Source organism: Elephantulus edwardii, unplaced genomic scaffold (assembly GCF_000299155.1).
Source record: "Elephantulus edwardii isolate Elephantulus edwardi_28Jun2011 unplaced genomic scaffold, EleEdw1.0 scaffold00447, whole genome shotgun sequence".
Classification (NCBI taxonomy): domain Eukaryota; kingdom Metazoa; phylum Chordata; class Mammalia; order Macroscelidea; family Macroscelididae; genus Elephantulus; species Elephantulus edwardii.
The window spans coordinates 608,470-615,156 of record NW_006400197.1 but is presented as its reverse complement, the minus strand read 5'-3'; the positions used below and the strand labels follow the sequence as shown (position 1 = coordinate 615,156).

At 40.5% G+C, this 6,687-nt stretch overlaps 1 pseudogene; it reads right to left on the bottom strand.

Moving 5' to 3' along the window:
- Nucleotides 1-5,356: 5,356 nt before the first annotated feature.
- Nucleotides 5,357-6,333, bottom strand: LOC102847595 (annotated as a pseudogene).
- Between the last annotated feature and the right edge of the window lie 354 nt (nucleotides 6,334-6,687).

Below are 6,687 nucleotides of genomic sequence, written 5' to 3'. Positions count from 1 at the left end.
AAATGTCCTCCATAGTACTATGATAGCCTTTGAAAATTTGTTTAACTATGTAAAATGTCTTTCTCCATAAAAACTGGTACTTCTGACTCACTTCGGTTTTAAATAACTCCTCTTTGTTTTTGAAACTCTATATGGTCTTCCTAATCTTTACTTCTTGAATCAATAACATGTTTAGTCATGTTTGCCTCATTAAAACTTTACTTGTATATACAGGGAAAAACTATAGGTAATTTATAATACGTAGCCAATTTCAGATATCCCCTTATTTCCTTCACAAGATGATGCTTTTCAGAGAGTGAAGGGACATTAATCTCCCTATATAAAAATTAATACTCCTTTTATGCTAGAATCACTATGGTTCTATTTTCAACATATTACTTGAAAAAGTTATGAAAATGTTACTAACATTGACTGAGAAGATAAATAATATGACAAAGCCTAAGAAGTACTCTAAAATTACTGATTCAAGTTGTTGTAATGTTGTTGGTTAGGTGTTATTGAGTGGACCTGGCTCATAGCGACCCTATGTACAATAACTCTGAACTCTGCTCTATCCTGAGACAATCTGATTGTTTCTGACACACCTACTCTCCTTACCCACGTTACTGAGTCAATTCATCTCATCCAGGATCTTCCTCTCTTGTGCTGTCCCTCCACCTTCCCAAGCATGCTGTCCCTTCTCCAAGGACTGTTCGTTCCTCACATCATGCTCAAAGTATATCAGACAGCTTCAAACTCCTTGCCTCCAAGGAGCAGACTGGTTTCACCCTCTTTGGGACAAACTTGTTTGTTCTCTTAGCTATTCATGGTATATTCAATAGTCTTCTCGAGCACCACAGCTCAAAGGCATCAACTCTCCTTCTATCATCTTAGGTCATTTCCCAGCTTTCTGATGCATAACAAGTGACTGCAAAGACCATGGCCTGTATCGGGCGCATTTTAGTCTCCAGACTGACGTCGTTGCTCTTAAGTACTTTGGAGACTCTGACAGCAGACTTTCCTAATGCAATTCGTCTTTTACTTTCCTGGCTGCTGCTTCTCTACAAACTATTTCATATTTGCTTTGACCATTTACTCATCACTCAGGACTGTGGATGTGATTTATGAAAGTATTAAAATAGTTCATTTGAAGTTATTAGTGTTAAGTCATGGTTTCTGGGGGGTAAGCAAAGCAGAGCAGGGGGTGGGGAAATACAGAATAATTTTAAAATAGAGAAAGCTTGTTCTTTGCCAGGAGTAAAAATTAGCTGCTGAAATTGCTCTTGCTGAGGTCATTAAATGACTACTATCTGAGTCAGTTTATGGTATAAACAACATATTCCAGAACTCATCTATCCCCAACTACATATGGGATGTAAGAAAGCCCTTAGAAAGTTTAACCATAAAATTCGAACAGAGATTAGGAAACCAGGCAAACAGAATCAAGTAAATGCTGTCTGTCACATTTTCAGATTTTTAACTTGCCATATAAAGAATCTGAGGCTTAATGTTAAGAAGACAAAAATTCTCACCACTGGACCAATCGGTAGCATCAGGATGGATGGCGAAGAGATTGAGATTGTACACTGCTTCAGTTTGCTCGGCTCCATGGTCAACACTCTTGGCACCAGTAGCCAGGAAATCAAAAAACGTATTGCGATGGGAAAGTCTGCTGTTAGGGACCTCTCTAAAGTACTCAAGAGCAACGGTGTCTCTCTGGAGACTAAGGTGCGCCTGAACAGGCCATGGTCTTTGCAATCACTTGTTATGCATCAGAGAGTTGGACAATGACTAGGGAGGATAGAAGGAGAATTGATGCCTTTGAGCTGTGGTGCTGGAGAAGAGTATTGAATGTACCATGGACTGCCAAGAAAACAAACAGATTCATCGTAGAGAGGATTAAACCAGGGTGCTCCTTGGAGGCAAGGATTCTGGGGCTTCGTCTGACATACTTTGGACATGTTGTAAGGAGAGACAGGTCTTTAGAGAGGGACATCATGCTGGGTAGAGTGGAGGGACAGCGCAGGAGGGGAAGACCCTCTATGAGGGGGATTGATTCAGTGACTGGGGTACTCGGGATGGGTGTGTCGGGGGCAATGAGATTGGCACAGGATAGAGCACGGTTTAGGGCTGTTGTACACAGGGTCGCTATGAGTCACAAACGACTCGACGGCACATCACAACAACAACAACAACATAAAGAATCTATCACAAAAAGGGACTGCTTAGCAATGGAAGAAGTGAAGGAGAGATGGAGAGACAAAGAGGGACAGTGTTTACAAGGTAGAGACAATACTTCAATACAGATAGATTTAAGTATCTGCCTGGCAGGTAAATGATGGAGAAATTTACCAATCACTTTGTGTTTACTCATTTGTAAAATAAGGGCTATAAAGAGGACCTACATGCTAGTGTTTGTTGGAAGATTAATCAAAACACATTATTTCCCAAAGGCCAGAGGAAGTAATATAAATCAGGTAATGACTCTAGAGCCTATGTTTATATTTGAACTTTACATCCCAATCACGAGATATTCATTTCTCTCTCTCTCTGTGTATGAAAACGTATTCATTCATAATTCCAATCTAGTCTTTACATCAGGGAACATATTCTTTCCATGTAAAATGCAACATGGAAAATCATATTATCCAGAGTTACTAATGAACAAGAGCATGAGATTAAAATTAAAAAGTCATTTCTCAATGACTAGAACTTTGCATGGCATCAAATTCTAGGTGATATTTCCATCTCCTTAACATACCTTCTAGGCAAATACATCTATTACAGGATATTCTCACTCCTTGGCCACATTATATAACAAGAATTCACAAAGGCTTACAGTAGTCAGGCAGGTCATCTAAATGAATGAAGCAGACCTCAAGTGGTTAGTTTGCCAAGAAAAAATATGTGATAGAGATAGTGGAAGGTAAAGGACAAAAATTAGAACTGTGGCATTCAAATACAATAAAACATTCTGCCAGGCAAACGGGTGGTTGTGAGCAGATTTTATACCTGAAATTCAATAGTATGCAAATTTAGTAGCACCTTTTCGTTGTTATTGTTACTGTTATGTGCTGTCGAGTGCCTGTGACACATAGAGACCCTGTGTACAACAGCCTAAAACCCTGCCTAAAACCTGTGCCAATCTTATTGTCTCTGACAGATCTACCCCATTACCCCAGTTACTTAATCAGTCCCTCTCATTGAGGTTCTTCCTCTCCTGCACTGCCCCTCCACACTCCCAAGCATGACATCCCTCTCCAAGGACTGATCCCTCCTTCCAACATGTCCAAAGTATCAGATGAAGCTTCAGAATCTTTGCCTCCAAGGAGCAGCCTGGTTTCACCCTCTCCAGACGAAGCTGTTCATTCTCTTAGCAGTCCATGGTGTATTTAATACTCTTCAGCAACACAGCTCAAAGGCATCAATTCTCCTTCTATCATCCCTAGTCATTTCCAGATCTCCAAAGCATAGCAAGTGATTGCAAAGACCATGTCAGGCAAACCTTGGTCTCCAGACTGACATCACTGTTCTTCAGTACATTTCATTTATATTGGGAAATCATGTAATTAATCTTCCCAACAACCCTACATAGGTCCTATTAAAAGCCATTTTCCTTTACACTTTAAAATGTCTAGACTTCACATACCTTGCATAGCACGTGTCAGTTTATGGTAACTGGGTGCAATGACTAGAACATTGCTTATTTTATGCTTTATTTACATGTATCCTTAATTGTTTATTATAGTTAGTTTTCTCAGTATAACACTCATCTGTCAGTGTCCTGTACTAGGGGGACTTGTCAGCTGTTGTAAATGCTTGAAGCTATACCACTGGTATTTCAAACACCAACAGGCTCACCCACAGTGAATAGGTTTCAACGGAGCTTCAAAACTAAAAAAACAGGACTGCCCAGCCACTTCTGAAATAAAAGGCCTTCAAAAAGCCTATGAGTAACAGAGGAACATTGTTTGATATAGGACAAGAAGGGTCTCTCAAACTGGAAGGTACTAAAAAAAAATAACAGCTGCATATCCATTAAGTGGAACATGGAATATTTGAAGTATTTCTCTAGAAAAACTGGAAGTTGTAAATAATTAAATGGAACACATAAAGCTAGACATCCTAGGCATTAGTGAGCTGAGACTGACTGATACAGGCCACTCTGAATCAGACAAATACATGGTCTATTATGCTGAGAATAACAATTTGATGAATGCTACATTCACTCATCATCAAAAAGAACATTATGAAATCCATTATGAAGTATAATGCTGTGTACAGGATTCTATCTATACACATACAAAGACAACTTGTTAATATAACTTTAGTCAAACATACCCACCAGCTATCAAAGCCAAAGATGAAAAGAAATTAGGATTCTATCAATATTTGCCTTCTGAAATTAATTGAATGTGCAACCAAGATACAATAATAATAATTCATGACTATAACCCAAAGTTGGAAACAAAGGACTGGTAGTTGGAAAATGTGGACCTGGCAATAGAAATGAGGTTAGAGATCAAATAACAGAATTCTACCTAATCAATTATTCATTGCAAATATATTTTTTAAGAAACATAAATAGCAACTATACACATGGACCTCACATGACAGACTAACGCAAGAATCAGACTGACAACATCTGCGGCAAAATCAATGGCGAATCTCAGTATAGGCAGTAAAACAAGGCCAGTGGCTGACTGTACAATTAATTACTCTTCAATTACTCACATGCAAGTTCAAAATGGAGTTGACGAAAATGAAGAACCAAAATACAACCTTAAATGTATCCCAACTGAATTTAAAAACCATCTCAAAAGTAGATTTGATGCAGTGAACACTAATAACTGAGACCAGATGAAGAGTGGGATGACATCAAGGCTGTCATCCATGAAGAAAGCACAAAGTCATTATAAAGACAAGGAAGAAATAAAAGACCAAAATGGAAATCAGAAGAGACTGAACATTTCACCAGAGTGCAAATAAGCAAAAAATAAAGATAAGAATTGCTGGAGTAAGAGAATGAACAGATTCCACAAGGCAGCTTGAAAAGACAAAGCGTTACTATGGAAGGTACAAAGAGCTGGAGTTAGAAAACCAAAAGGGAAGTATGTGCTCAGTATTTCTCATGCTGAAACAACTGAAGAACAAATTCAAGCCCGGAGTTACAATACTGAAGGGTTTTTTTGTGTTTTAACTGAGTACAGTGTACTGTATATCTATACCTCTCCCCTTTCTCAGGTGGACTGGAAGGAAACTGCTTCAAGGACGTGAGATTCTCAGTATGTGGGGGGATCGGGTTGGGGCAAGGACTCCCCAGCAGCTGAGGGGCTCTCTCCTAGAGCTATTTCTGGGGCTGGTGGACAAGGGGTTCTTATTCTTTGGAGGCCACGTGAAACATCAGGTCACCACCCAGTTGCTGCAGCCAAATTCACTGTCATACTAGGAAACGAGTTTGATGAAGTGGCTGTTCAGGGCAATGCTAGCCCGAGCATCTAACGTGGAAGAGTGGGTGACACTGTTAAAGTCACAAGAGACAACATGGTCTTCAGTGTATCCCAGAATGACCTTTAGGGGCCTTTCTGATGCCTGCTTCACTACTTTCTCGATGTCATCATATTTGGAAGCCTTCTCCAAATGGCAGGTCAGATCCACAAATGACACATTGTAAGTGGGGACACAGAAGGTCATGCTGGTAAGTTTCCCATTCAGCTGAGGGATGACCTTGCCTATGGCAAGGTAGATGCAGGGATGATGTTCTGGGCAGCTCCACAGCCATCACTTCACAGCTTTCCAGAGGGGCCATCAACAGTCTTCTGGGTGACAGTGATGGCATGTACTGTGGTCATGAGTTCCTCTATGATGCCAAAGTTATCATGGATGACCTTGGCCAGGAGAGCTAAGCAGCTGGCATTGCAGGGGGCATTGCTGACAATTTTGAGAGAGTTGTCATACTTCTCGTCACAAACACGGGGCATTGGCAGAAGGAGCAGCACCACCCTTCACCAACGTTGCGAAGACACCACTGGATTCCACATGTTCGGCTCGAGTATCACCCCACTTGATGTTGGCAGGATCACGCTCCTAAAAGATAGTTATGACATTCCCATTGATGACCAGCTTCTCATTCTCAGTCTTGACAGTGCCAATGAACTTGTCATGGGCAGAATCATATTGGAACATATAAATGTGTGTGTGTGTGTGTGTGTGTGTGTATAAAACATATAGATGTAGATGAGGTAAATGAAGGAGTTTACTGACGGCAACAACATCCACTATGCCAGAGTTAAAAGCAGCCCTGGTGACCAGCTGTCTCATGCAGCCAAATCCACTTACTCCAATCTTCACCATAGTGTCTCAGGGATGTGGCTGAGGCTGCACGAGAAGAGAGGGCTATTGTCAACTGATAAAGAGCAGAGAGCCAATACTGAAGGATTCTATGGGCAAAATACTGAATGCAGAAAGCATCAAAAGAAGATGAAAGGAATACACTGAGTCACTATACCAAAAAGAAATGGTCTACCCTAAAATATTTCAGGACGTAGCATATGATCAAGAACCAATGGTAATGAAGGAAGAAGTTCAAGCTACGGAATACCCACTGATATGTTCTAACAAACCAATGCAGCCCTGGAGGTGTTGATTAGTCTATGCCAAGGAATCTGGAAGATAGGTACCTGGCCAACTGACTGGAAGACATGTGTA